Source organism: Balaenoptera physalus (assembly GCF_965194825.1).
Source record: "Balaenoptera physalus genome assembly, chromosome: 18".
NCBI classification, from domain to species: domain Eukaryota; kingdom Metazoa; phylum Chordata; class Mammalia; order Artiodactyla; family Balaenopteridae; genus Balaenoptera; species Balaenoptera physalus.
In genome coordinates, this window is record NC_138899.1 from 40866689 (window position 1) to 40879783 (window position 13095).

Sequence of the window (13095 nt, forward strand, 5' to 3'; positions counted from 1 at the left end):
AGATTCCCCATGCTTTGCAGACAAATTGACCATCAAAATGGAAAATCTTTGAATATATTATATTTACAGCATTATGGCTATGCTAACATTGTTGAATACATAACTCAGATTGAGGGATAGACTTACATTATCTTTGTCATGGCTACATTACCTTCATTTTTGCATGGTTCAAGGGAAATTATCTAAAATGCTAATTTTAAATAAATTATTCTTTATTTCATCTATTATGAAAATCATGTCTCATTTTGTTTCATTAAAATATTCTTTGCTTGCTCTATTTACAATAGCCAGGACACGGAAGCAACCAAAGTGTCCATCATCGGATGAATGGATAAAGAAGATGTGGCACATATATACAATGGAATGTTACTCAGCCATAAAAAGAAATGAAATGGAGGTATTTGTAATGAGGTGGATGGAGTTAGAGTCTGTCATACAGAATGAAGTAAGTCAGAAAGAGAAAAACAAATACAGTATGCTAACACATATATATGGAATCTAAGGAAAAAAAAAAAAAAGGTCATGAAGAACCTAGTGGCAAGATGGGAATAAAGACACAGACCTACTAAAGAATGGACTTGAGGATATGGGGAGGGGGAGGGGTGAGATGTGACAGGGTGTGAGAGTGCCATGGACATATATACACTACCAAATGTAAAATAGATAGCTAGTGGGAAGTAGCCACATAGCACAGGGAGATCAGCTCGGTGCTTTGTGACCGCCTGGGGGGGTGGGATGGGGAGGGTGAGAGGGAGGGAGATGCGGGAGGGAGGAGATATGGGAACGTGTGTATATGTGTAGCTGATTCACTTTGTTATAAAGCAGAAACTAACACACCTTTGTGAAGCAATTATACTTCAATAAAGATGTTTAAAAAAAAATTCTTTGCTTGATATTATTAATATTCTTTTTTGTTTTTGCTTACACAATGAACAGATGTCTTTATTTTATCAATATTATCCTTCTAACATACTATACTATAATTTCTGGAGGCCTGTACCCTCCTGCTCCACTCTGCTCCAGTTGCTTTCTAGGATTGCATTATAACTAAATCCTGGGAATTTACTTCATTTCACTTAAGTTGTACATGAGTATTTTATTTATATATGTATCATATGTTCTTAATTTTCTTGGTTTTCTTCATATTATTTATTTGCCTTCACAATTGATTACTATTTCAGTGTTAAATTAAAAGTTCTAATCATTTTCTGTTAGAATGTTGGGGCTTTTCTATATTTTGTTATAGAAAACTATAGATAATCTAATGTTCATTTTCAGATTGTTATATACATTCTTCCTCAAATCTTTCAAGATTATAATTTTATTCTTATAATTTTGAAATTTCCATGAGAGTATAATTTTCTGTGGGTCTTTTAAATGTAAACAGCTTGACATTCAATCGGTTATTTCTATTTGAACACTTATGCTAAATTGCAAAGCTAGAATGTCATTTGCTTTAAAAAAAAAATTCTTATTGGAGTATAGTTGATTTACAATGTTGTGTTAGTTTCTCCTGTGCAGCAAAGTGAATCAGTTATACATATACATATATCCACTCTTTTTTAGATTATTTTCCCATATAGGTCATTACAAACTATTGAGTAGAGTTCCCTGTGCTATACATTAGGTTTTTATTAGTTAGCTATTTTAAATATAGTAGTGTGTATATGTCAACGCCAAACTCCCAATTTATCCCTCTCCACCTTTCCCCCGGTAACCATAAGATTGTTTTCTACATTTGTGACTCTATTTCTGTTTTGTAAATAAGTTCATTTGTACCATTTTTTTAGATTCCACATATAAGCAATATCATATAATATTTATTCTTCTCTGTCTGACTTACGTCACTCAGTATGACAATCTCTAGGTCCACCCATGTTGCTGTAAATGGCATTATTTTGTTCTTTCGTATGGCTGAGTAATATTCCATTGTATATATGTACCACATCTCCTTTATTCATTCTTCTATTGATGGACATTTAGGTTGCTTCCAGGTACTGGCTATTGTAAATAGTGCTGCAATGAATATTGGGGTGCATTTATCTTTTTGAAGTATAGTTTCTCAGGGAAAATGCCCAAGAGTGGGATTTCTGGATCATATAGTAGTTCTATTTTTAGTTTTATAAGGAACCTCCATACCATTCTCCATAGTGGCTGTATCAATTTACATTCCAACCAACAGTGTAAAAGTATTCCTTTCTCTCTACATTCTCTCCAGCATTTACTGCTTGTAGATTTTTTGATGATGGCCAGTCTTACTGGCCTGAGGTGAAACCTCATTGTAGTTTGATTTGCATTTCTCTAATAATTAGTGATGTAGGAGCTTTCCATGTGCTTTTTGGCCATCTGTATGTCTTCTTTGGAGAAATGTCTATTTAGATCTTCTGTCCATTTTCTGATTGGATTTTTTTTTTAATTGAGCTGCATGTGCTGTTTGTATATTTTAGAAGTGAGTCCCTTGTCAGCCACTTCATTTGCAAATATTTTCTCCCATTCTGTGGATTGTCTTTTTGTTTTGTTTATGATTTCCTTTACTGTGCAAAAGCTTTTAAGTTTAATTAGGTCCGATTTGTTTATTTTTGTTTTTATTTTATTACTCTAGCAGGTGGATCAAAAAAGATCTTCCTTTGATAAATGTCAGAGAATGTTCTGCCTGTGTTTTCCTCTAAGAGTTTTACAGTATCCAGCCTTACATTTAGGTCTTTAATCCATTTTCAGTTTACTTTTCTGTATGGTGTTAGAGAATGTTCTAATTTCATTATTTTACATGTAGTCGTCCAGTTTTCCCAGCACCACTTATTCAAGAGACTGTCTTTTCTCCATTGTATGTCCTTACCCCCTTTGTCATAGATTAGTTGACCATAGGTGTGTGGGTTTATCTCTGGACTTTCTATCCTGTTTCATTGATCTATATTTCTGGTTTGAGCCAGTACAATATTGTTTAGATTACTGTAGCTTTGCAGTATAGTCTGAAGTCAGGGAGCCTGATTCCTAAAGCTCCAGTTTTCTTTCTCAAGATTGCTTTGGCTATTCAGGGTCTTTTGTGTCTCCATACAAATTTTAAGATTTTTTTGTTCTAGTTCTGTAAAAAATGCCATTGGTAATTTGATAGGGATTGCATTGAATCTGTAGATTTCTTTGGGTAGTATAGTCATTTTGGTAATATTGATTCTTGCAATTCAAGAACATGGCATATCTCTCCATCTGTCTGTGTCATCTTTCATTTCTTTGAACAGTATCTTATCATTTTCTGAGTACAGGTCTTTTGCCTCCTTAGGTAGTTTTATTCCTAGATATTTTATTCCTTTTAATGTGATGATAAATGGGATTGTTCCTTAATTTCTCTTTCTGATTTTTGTTGTTAGTGTATAGGAATGCAAGAGACTTTTGTGTATTGATTTTATATCCTGCAACTTTACCAAATTCATTCATGAGCACTAGTAGTATTCTGGTAGCGTCTTTAGGATTTTCTAAGAATAGTATCATGTCATATGCAAACAGTGAAAGTGTTACTTTTTCTTTTCCAATTTTGATTTTATTTTTTTCTTCTCTGATTGTCATGTCTAAGACTCCCAAAATATGTTGAAAAACATGTGGTGAGAGTGGACTTCCTTGGCTTGTTCCTGATCTTAGGGGGAATGCTTTCAGCTTTTCACCATTGAGAATGATGTTTGCTGTGGGGTTGTCGTATATGTCCCTTATTATGTCCAGGTAGGTTCCCTCTATGCCCACTACCTGGAGAGTTTTTATCATAAATTGGTGTTGAATTTTGTCCAAACCTTTTTCTGCATTTATTGAGATGATCATATTTTTAAAAAAATTTATTTTATATTGGAATATAGTCAGATAACAATGTGTTAGTTTCAGGTGTACAGCAATGTGATTCAGTTATACATATACATGTATCTATTATTTTTCAAATTCTTTTCCCATTTAGGTTATTACAAAATATTGAGCAGAGTTCCCTATGCTGCACAGTAGGTTCTTGTTGGTTTTCTATTTTAAATATAGCAGTTGTTGTTGGAAAATATACTTGATATTGATTTCAATTTTCTTAAATTCACCAAGGCTCACTTTGTGGTCCTGCACATGTACCACATGAAAAGTATGTGTATTCTGCTGCTTTGGGATGGAATGCTCTATAAATATCAGTTAAGTCCCTCTGGTTTAATGTGTCATTTCCTATTGAGTTTCTGTCTGGATGATCTGTCCATTGGTGAAAGTGGGGTGTTAAAGTCCCCCACTATTATTGTGTTACTGTCAATTTCTCCTTTTATAGCAGTTAGTATTTGCCTTATATATTGAGGTGCTCCTATTTTAGGTGCATAAATATTTACAATTGTTGTCTTCTTCTTGGATTGATCGCTTGATCATTATGTAGTGTCTTTCTTTGTCTCTTATAAAAGCTTTTATTTAAAAGTCTATTTTGTTGGATATGAGTACTGCTACTCCAGCTTTCTTTTGATTTCCATTTGAATGGAATCCTTTTTACCATACCCTTACTTTCAGTCTGTATGTGTCCCTAAGTCTGAAGACAGCAAATATAGGGGTCTTGTTTTTGTATCCATTCATTCAGTCCATGTCTTTTGGTTGGAGCGAGATGATCATATGGTTTTTATTCTTCAGTTTGTTAACGTGGTGTATCACATTGATTGATTTGCGTATATTGAAGAATCCTTGCATCCCTGTGATAAATCCCACTAGATCATGGTGTATGATCCTTTTCATGTGTTGGTGGATTCGGGTTCCTAGTGTTTTCTTGAGGAATTTTATGTCTGTGTTCATCAGTTATATCAGCCTATAATTTTCTTTTTTTTATGGTATCTTTGGTTTTGGTATCAGGGTGATGGTGGCCTCATAGAATGAGCTTGGGAGTGTTCCTTCTTCTGCAATCGTTTTTGGAAGAGTTTCAGAAGGATAGGTGTTAACTGTTCTCTAAATGTTTGAGATAATTTACCTGGAAGTCATCTGGTCCTGGATTTTTGTTTGTTTGAATTTTTTAAATCACACTTTTAATTTCAGTACTTTTGATTGGTCTGTTCATATTTTCTATTTCTTCCTCGTTCAGTCATGGAAGGTTGTACCTTTCTAAGAATTTGTCCATTGCTTCTAGATTGTCCATTTTATTGTCATATAGTTGTTTGTAGTAGTCTCTTATGATCCTTTATATTGCCGTGGTGTCCATTGTAACTTCTCCTTTTTCATTTCCAATTTTATTGATTTAAGCCCTCTTCTTTTATTTATTTATTTATTTTTTTGATGAGTTTGGTTAAAAGTCTATCAATTTTGTTTATCTTTTCAAAGAACCAGCTTTTACTTTCATTGATCTTTGCTATTGATTTCATCATCTCTTTCATTTATTTCTGTTCAGATCTTTATGATTTCTTTCTTTCTACTATCTTTAGGTTTTGTTTGTTCTTCTTTCTCTAGTTGCTTTAGGTGTAAGGTTACGTTGTTTATTTGATATTTTTTCTTGTTTCCTGAGGTACGTTTGTATTGGTATAAACCTCCTTCTTAGAACTGCTTTTGCTGCATTCCATAGGTTTTGATCATCGCGTTTTCATTGTCATTTATCTCTAGGTAGTTTTTTATTTCCTCTTTGATTTTTTTCAGTGATCCATTGGTTGTTTAGTTTATTCTCCATGTGTTTATGATTTTTACAGGTTTTTTTTCCTGTCAGTTATTTCTAATCTCCTTACATTGTGGTCAGAAAAGATGCTTGATATGATTTCAATTTTCTTAACTTTATTGAGACTTGATATGTGGCCCAAGACGTGATCTATCTTGGAAAATGTTTCATGTACACTTAAGAAGAAAGTGTATTCTAGTGCTCTCAGATGGAATATTGTATAAATATTGGTTAAGTCCATCTTGTCTAATGTGTTATTTAAAGCCTATGTTTCCTTATTGATTTTCTGTTTGGATGATCTGTCCATTGGTGTAAGTGGGGTGTTAAAGTCCCCCATTATTATTGTATTACTGTCTATTTCTCTTTTTATGGCTGTTTTCATTTGGCTTATATATTGGGTCCTCCTATGTTGAGTGCATATATATTTGTAATTTTTATATCTTCTTGGATTGATCCTTTGATCATTATGTAGTGTCTTTCCTTGTCTCTTGTAACACTCTTTATTTTAAAGTCTATTTTTGATCAGTTCCCTCAGCCTCCACTGCTGCTGCCCCTCTGCCAGCACTCAGTGCCACCTTGGGCTGGTTATCCTCTGCTGGAGGGAGCAAGGCAGCGGGCAGCTGGGAGGGTGGCTGACGGGGGCGGTGGGGACAGAGGCAGGGTGGCCAGTGGTCCTGAGTGCTCGGTGGTGGCGGCATCTCGCCTCCATGCGGTCTACCCGTGGCACCCGTGTGCTCTAAGGTGGACAGCAGATTGTACATTTATCAGAACATTTTCACTGCTGCACTGAGGGCACACACATCTTCAGTGGGACTTGGAATTCCTGGAGAATTGCCTTTGTGAAAAGCTGGCATAATTTCTTTAAATTCCATCTCTTAGTTTCCCATTTTGTTGTTTCAAAAAGATATCAAGAAACCATGAATAACTTTAGTAATGAAGTTTGACTGCCATTTCTTGGATGAAGGTTTTACTGCCAAGGACATTCTGGACCAAAAAATTAATGAAGTTTCTTCTTCTGATGATAAGGATGTCTTCTATGTTGCAGACCTGGGAGACATTGTAAAGAAACATCTGAGATGGTTTAAAGCTCTTCCTTGAGTCACCCCCTTTTATGCAGTCAAATGCAATTATAGCAGAACCATAGTGAAGACCATACCTGCCATTTGGAAGGGATTTGACTGTGTCAGCAAGACTGAAATCCAGTTGGTGCAGAGTCTCAGGGTGCCTCCAGAGAGGATTATCTATGCAAATCCTTGTAAATAAGTGTCTCTGATTAAATATGCTGCCAATAATGGAGTCCAGATGATGACTTTTGATAGTGAAGTCGAGTTGGTGAAAGTTGCCAGGGCAAATCCAAAGGCCAAGTTGGTTTTTCAGATTGCCACTGATGATTCCAAAGCAGTCTGTCACCTCAGTGTCAAATTTGGTGCCACACTCAAAACCAGCAGGCTTCTTTTGGAATGGGCAAAAGAGCTAGATATTGATGTCACTGTTGTCAGCTACCATGTGGGACATGGTTGTACTGATCCAGAGACCTTCGTGCAGACCATCTCTGATGCCCACTGTGTCTTTGACATGGGAGGTGAGGTTGGTTTCAACATGTTTCTGCTTGATATTGGTTGTGGTTTTCCTGGATCTGAGGATGTAAATCTTAAATTTGAAGAGATCACCAGTGTAATCAACCCAGTGTTGTGCAAGTATTTTCCAACAGATTCTGGAGTGAGAATCATAGCTGAGCCAGGAAGATACTGTGTTGCCTCAGTTTTCACTCTAGCAGTTAATATCATTGCCAAAAAACTCATCTTAAAGAAACAGACAGGCTCTGATGATGAAGATGAGTCAAGTGAACAGACATTTATGTATTATGGGAATGATGGAGTATAGGGATCATTCAACTGCATCCTCTACGACCATGAACATGTGAAGCCTCTTCTGCAGAAGAGATCCAAACCAGATGAGAAGTATTATTCATTCAGCATCTGGGGACCGACCTGTGATGGCCTGGATCGCATTGTTGAGCACTGTAACTTACTTGAGATGAATGTGGGCGATTGGATGCTGTTTGAAAACATGGGTGTTTACACTGTCACTGCTGCTTCTACTTTCAATAGATTCCAGAGACCGACCATCTACTATGTGATGTCAGGGCCAACATGGCAACTGATGCAGAAAATCCAGAACCATGACTTCCCACCCAGAGTAGAGGAGCTGGATGTTGGCACTCTGCCTGTGTCCTGTGCTTTGGAGAGTGGAATGAAATGGCACTCAGCAGCCTGTGCTTCAGCTTGTATTAATGTGTAGATACCATTCTTGTAGCTGTTAACTGTGAGTTTAGCTTGGTTTAAGGGTTTGGGGGGGACCATTTAACTTAATTACTGCTAATTTTGAGATGTCTATGTGAGTAGTGTTGACACAGATGCAACAATGTGGAAGACTAGGTGATGGGGTCACACTTAACTGTGTTCCTATGGAAACTATTTGAATATTTGTTTTATATAGATTTTTATTCACTTTTCAAACATGTTACTAAAGCATGCCCTTCAACTGCTTAGCAAGCATTTGTATCTTGCGCATTAGCAGAATGGCCCTGAAGCTTAGTGTTGTGACCTGTTTTAAAATAAATAAATAAATAATCTTAAAATAATTTAAAAAAAATAAATAAAGTCTATTTTGTTTGATATGGGTATTGCTACTCCAGCTTTCCTTTGGTTTGAATTTGCATGGAACACCTTTTTTCATCCTCTCACTTTCGGTCTGTATGTGTCCCTAGATCTGAAGTAGGTCTCTTGTAGACAACATTTATATGAGTCTTGTTTTTGTATCCATTCATCCAGTCTATGTATTTTGGTTAAAGTATTTAATCCATTTACATTTAAGGTAATTATCAATATGTATGTTCCTAGTGACAGCTTCTTAATTGTCTTGGATTTGTTTCTGCAGGTATTTTTTTCTTCCCTTCCTCTTTATTTATCTTCTTTGTGATTTGATAACTATCATTCTTGTTGTGTTTGGGTTACTTTTGTGTGTGTGTGTATGTTTCTATTGTAGTTTTTTGATTTGCTGTTCCCATGAGGTTTTGATATAGCAGTCTATATATGTAAAGGTTGTTTTAAGTTGCTTGCCTCTTCCGCACCTAGAGAAGTTCCTTTAACATTTGTTGTAAAGCTGGTTTGGTGGTGCTGAATTCTTTTAGCTTTTTCTTGTCTGTAAAGCTTTTGATTTCTCTGTCGAATCTGAGCAAGAGCCTTGCCTGGTAAAGTAGTCTTGGTTGTAGGTTTTTCCCTTTCATCTCTTTATATATATTGTGTCACTCCCTTCTGTCCCTCAGGATTTCTGCAGAAAAATCAGCTGATAATCTTATGGGGATTCCCTTGGATGTTATTTGTTGCTTTTCCCTGTTGCTGTTAATATTTTTACCTTTGTCTTTAATTTTTGTCAGTTTGATTAATATGTGTCTCAGCATGTTCCACCTTTGGTTCATCCTGTATGGGACTCTCTGTGCTTCCTGGACTTGAGTGAGGGTTTTCTTTTCATGTTAGGTAAGTTTTTGGTTACAATATCTTCAAATATTTTCTTAGGCCCTCTTTCTTTCTCTTTTCCTTCTGGGACTCCTATATACAAATGTTGGTGTGTTTAATGTTGTCCCAGATGTCTCTGAGACTGTCCTCATTTCTTTTCATTCTTTTTTCTTTATTCTGTACTGTGGCAGTGATTTCTACTACTCTGTCTTTCAGCTCACTTATTAATTCTTCTGCCTCAGTTATTCTGCTATTGATTCTTTCTAGTGTATTTTTCATTTTAGTTATTGAATTGTTCACCTCTGTTTGTTTCTTCTTAAACTCTTCTAGCTCCTTAGTAAACATTTCTTGTATTGTCTTCATCTGGGCCTCCATTCTTTTTCTGAGATTTTGGATCATCTTTACTATTATTACTCTGAAGTATTTTTCAGGTAGATTGCCTATCTCCTCTTCATTTAGTTGTTCTTGTAGGTTTTTATTTTGTTTCTTGGTTTGCATCATATTTGTCTACTGTCTCATTTTGTCTAACTTTCTGTGTTTGTGGTCTCCTTTCTTCAGGCTGCAGGATCATAGTATCTCTTACTTCTGGTGTCTGCCCCCTGGTGGCTGAGTTTTTGTCTGGGGTCTTGTACTGGCTTCCTGGTGGGAGGGCCTGGCTCCTGCCCTCTGGTAAGTGCAGCTGTGTCTTGTCCCTCTGGTGGGCAGAGCCATGTCAAGTAGTGTGTTTTGAGGTAGCTGTGAGCTCAGGACAATTTTAGACAGCCTCTTTTCTGATGGGTTGGGCTGTGTTCCTTTCTTGCTGATTGTTTGGTCTGAGGCATTCCAGCTATGGAGCCTGTAGGCTGCTGGGTGGGGCTGGGTCTGGGTGCCAAAATGTGGACATCCAGGAGATCTCACTCTGATCAATATTTTCTGGGGCCTCCAATATCAGTGTCCTTGCCCCACACTGAGCTACAGCCAACCCCCACCTCTCCAGTAGACCCTCCAAGGCACCTAGTTAGATCTAGTCCCGCTTCCTGTAGAGGTATTTCTTTGTGCTGTGTTGCAGTGCAATTGAGGTCTTGTGTACACTCTCCAAGAGTGGTGTCTATGTTTTCCCAGCCCTGTGGAACTCCTGCACTCAGGTACTGCTGTCCTTCAAAGCCAAATGCTCTGGGGGTTCTTCCTCCCAATGCCTGACACTCAGGCTGTCTTCAAGGGCTATATTTATGTGGGAAGGTCCCTGTGTAGCCCATGTGGGTTTAATATTTTTTTGGTGAAAGGGCTGCTTTTAGTATGGATGTCTGTCACCTCTTTCTTCAGTGTATGCTGGTCTTTATCCCCTTGATAGGAGGTGTGACTGATGTTGTGGTTACCTGAGCCTGCAATGAATTTTGAGTGAGGTCTTCCCTTTGTTCTGTGGTTGTTACTGTCCTGTCAGGGGTGGAGTCTGCTCCCTAGTTTTTGGAGTAAAGACCCCCAGATCTGTTTCTGAATTGTGTTTCTGATCTGCAGTGTGAAGTAGGCAGGATTGGAGCACTTCCCCTGGGAAAGAAGCCACTGAGCTTTCCTCCTCTGGAGATGTTCACCTGTAAGTGTTCTCTGTTGTGTCACTTTTCACCCATCATGCTGGCTAACAAATTACACTGTTGGGATTTCCTTAGTGGTCCAGTGGTTAAAACTTCACACTTCCAAGGCAGAGGACATGGGTTCATTCCCTGGTGAGGGAACTAAGATCCCATATGCCGCTTGGCATGACCAAAAAAAACCAAGAAAACAAATTGCACTGTTGTTGGAACTTCTCTCAGTTCCACCTTAACTGTGGGTATGCTGGCAATTGGCCCTGGTGTCTCTCAAGCATTGTTTTCACCAGGCCACCAGCACAGATCCACCAAAGTCAGGTCCAAGGACTTCAGCAATCATGTACCTGGACCCACTGTGGGAGGTTTGGGAGGAGCTCAGATTCTGGCCTCATCCAATCCCCATGTGTATGTGCTCACAAAGTGCACAGGTGCTAAAGCCAGACCTGTCTCAGCTGAGGGAGCACTCTTCAGTTTGGATGTCCTGCAGGCGCTGAGTTTACAAAGCCAGCAGTGGTGGTGTAAATCCGAGGTTCCCACAGCTGTGAGGAGAGATTTTAACTTTTCTTCCTTAGTTGCACAGCCCCTGGGGCTCTGCTGTGGTTTCATCCCCACCTCTACATGTGGGCCTCCACCAGCATCTGCTCCCAAGGCTGCCCTGGAGCACACACGATCCAGCAACCAGCCTTCATCCACACCAGCAGACACACGTCTCAGGCTGGGGTGCACAAGGCTGTGGCATGGACCATCCATATAAGTCTTACTCTGTCCTGCCTGCCACAGACCGGTTGCTGCACTCTTCTCTCCCAGCTCATCTCCCTGCTGGTGAGAGTGCTTCCCTAGTTGCGGGACACTCTCCTCTCCTTCAGCTTCCCCTCAGGGGTGCAGGTCTCTCCCATTTCTTCTTTTCCTTTTTTCTTTCTTTTTCACTACCCAGTTGTGTTGGGATTTTTCTTGTCATTTTTGGTGTCCAAAGTCCTCTGCTACTGTTCACCAGGCTTATGAGAGAAAATTGTTTCATTTGTAGATATATTCTTGATGTACTTATGGGGAGAGGTGAACTCCATGTCCTCCTATTCTGCCACCTTGATGTCATTTACTTTTATCAATCAAAATTGCCTTTCCTATTTTTTGTCATTTTCTCCTAAAACTGCTGGTAAAATAAACTTATATGACATTAAATTTTAATATTTTATTGAAGTGCAATTGACATAGTAAAATGAACTTTAGTTGTATAATTTGCTATGAATGTCTACATTTGTGTATGTATGTCAATGAAACATGACCACAATCAATATTATGAATATATTAACCATCCACAAAAGTTCTACATTCTGTCACAATTTTTAGTTTGCCTTTTCTATATTTTCATATAATTGGAATTACATTGTATGTGTTTTTTTATGGTCTAGATTTTCCTCAGAATAATTATTTTTACTTACATTCATGTTGTTCTGTTTATCAGTAGTCATTCATTTTTTTGCTAAATATCATCCCACTGCATAGATATTTCACAAATTGTTTATACATATAGCTGTCAATGACCATTTGGGTCATTTCCAATTTTAATGATTACAAATAAAGCTTCTCTGGATATTCATGCACATGTTCTTGTACAGCCATATGATTTCTTTTCTCTTTAGTAGATAGGTGAAGTAGATATAAGTTAACTTTTTAAGAAACTGACAATTTTCCAGAGTCATTGTACCATCTTCCTTTCTCTTTCCCTTTCTTTCCTTCTTTCTCTTTCTTCTTTTTTCCCCTTCCTTCTTTCCTTCCTTTCTTCCTTCCTTCCCCCCACTTTTCTTTCTCTTCCTTTTCCTCTCTCTCTCCTTCCCTCTCTATGGTGACTATTGACTCAGTTTAACTTTTTAGTCTTACTACTTTGTCCTATTTCCATATTAGTAACGAAAGCTTTATCTTACAAATAATACTTTGTTTTTCTCTGATGGTGTGTTGTTTTACAGCATCTGGCCCTTATGTGAGTTAATGAGTGTCTGTGTGTTTTCAAGGGATAGCATAACTTCTCAAATTCCAAAAATATGTATATTTATTACTTACAAATATTATTCTACTTACTTATTCTTTCATTTATCTGGTGTTCACTTTCTAGTAGTTTATTTTGATCATTCTCTTGATTTCTTTTGACTATATCAGTTGTTTTTTTTTTTTTTTAACATCTTTATTGGAGTATAATTGCTTTACAATGGTGTGCTAGTTTCTGCTTTATAACAAAGTGAATCAGCTATACATATACATATATGTTCATGTCATTCCTGTCCAAGTCTTTTTTTTTTTTTAATTCAAACAGAAAGTCACAAAAATTATAATCATCCTCATCAGTTCACTCAGTCCCATGTAATAAATTTTTTTTTCATCTTGATCTTTT

General features: G+C 37.4%; 1 pseudogene across 1 annotated transcript; it reads left to right on the forward strand.

The window, feature by feature from the left end:
• The first annotated feature begins 4538 nt into the window (after nt 1-4538).
• On the forward strand, nt 4539-11152 carry LOC309647450 (ornithine decarboxylase pseudogene; annotated as a pseudogene). Its single transcript has one exon. The product of its transcript is annotated as an ornithine decarboxylase pseudogene (transcript).
• The last annotated feature ends 1943 nt before the right edge of the window (nt 11153-13095 follow it).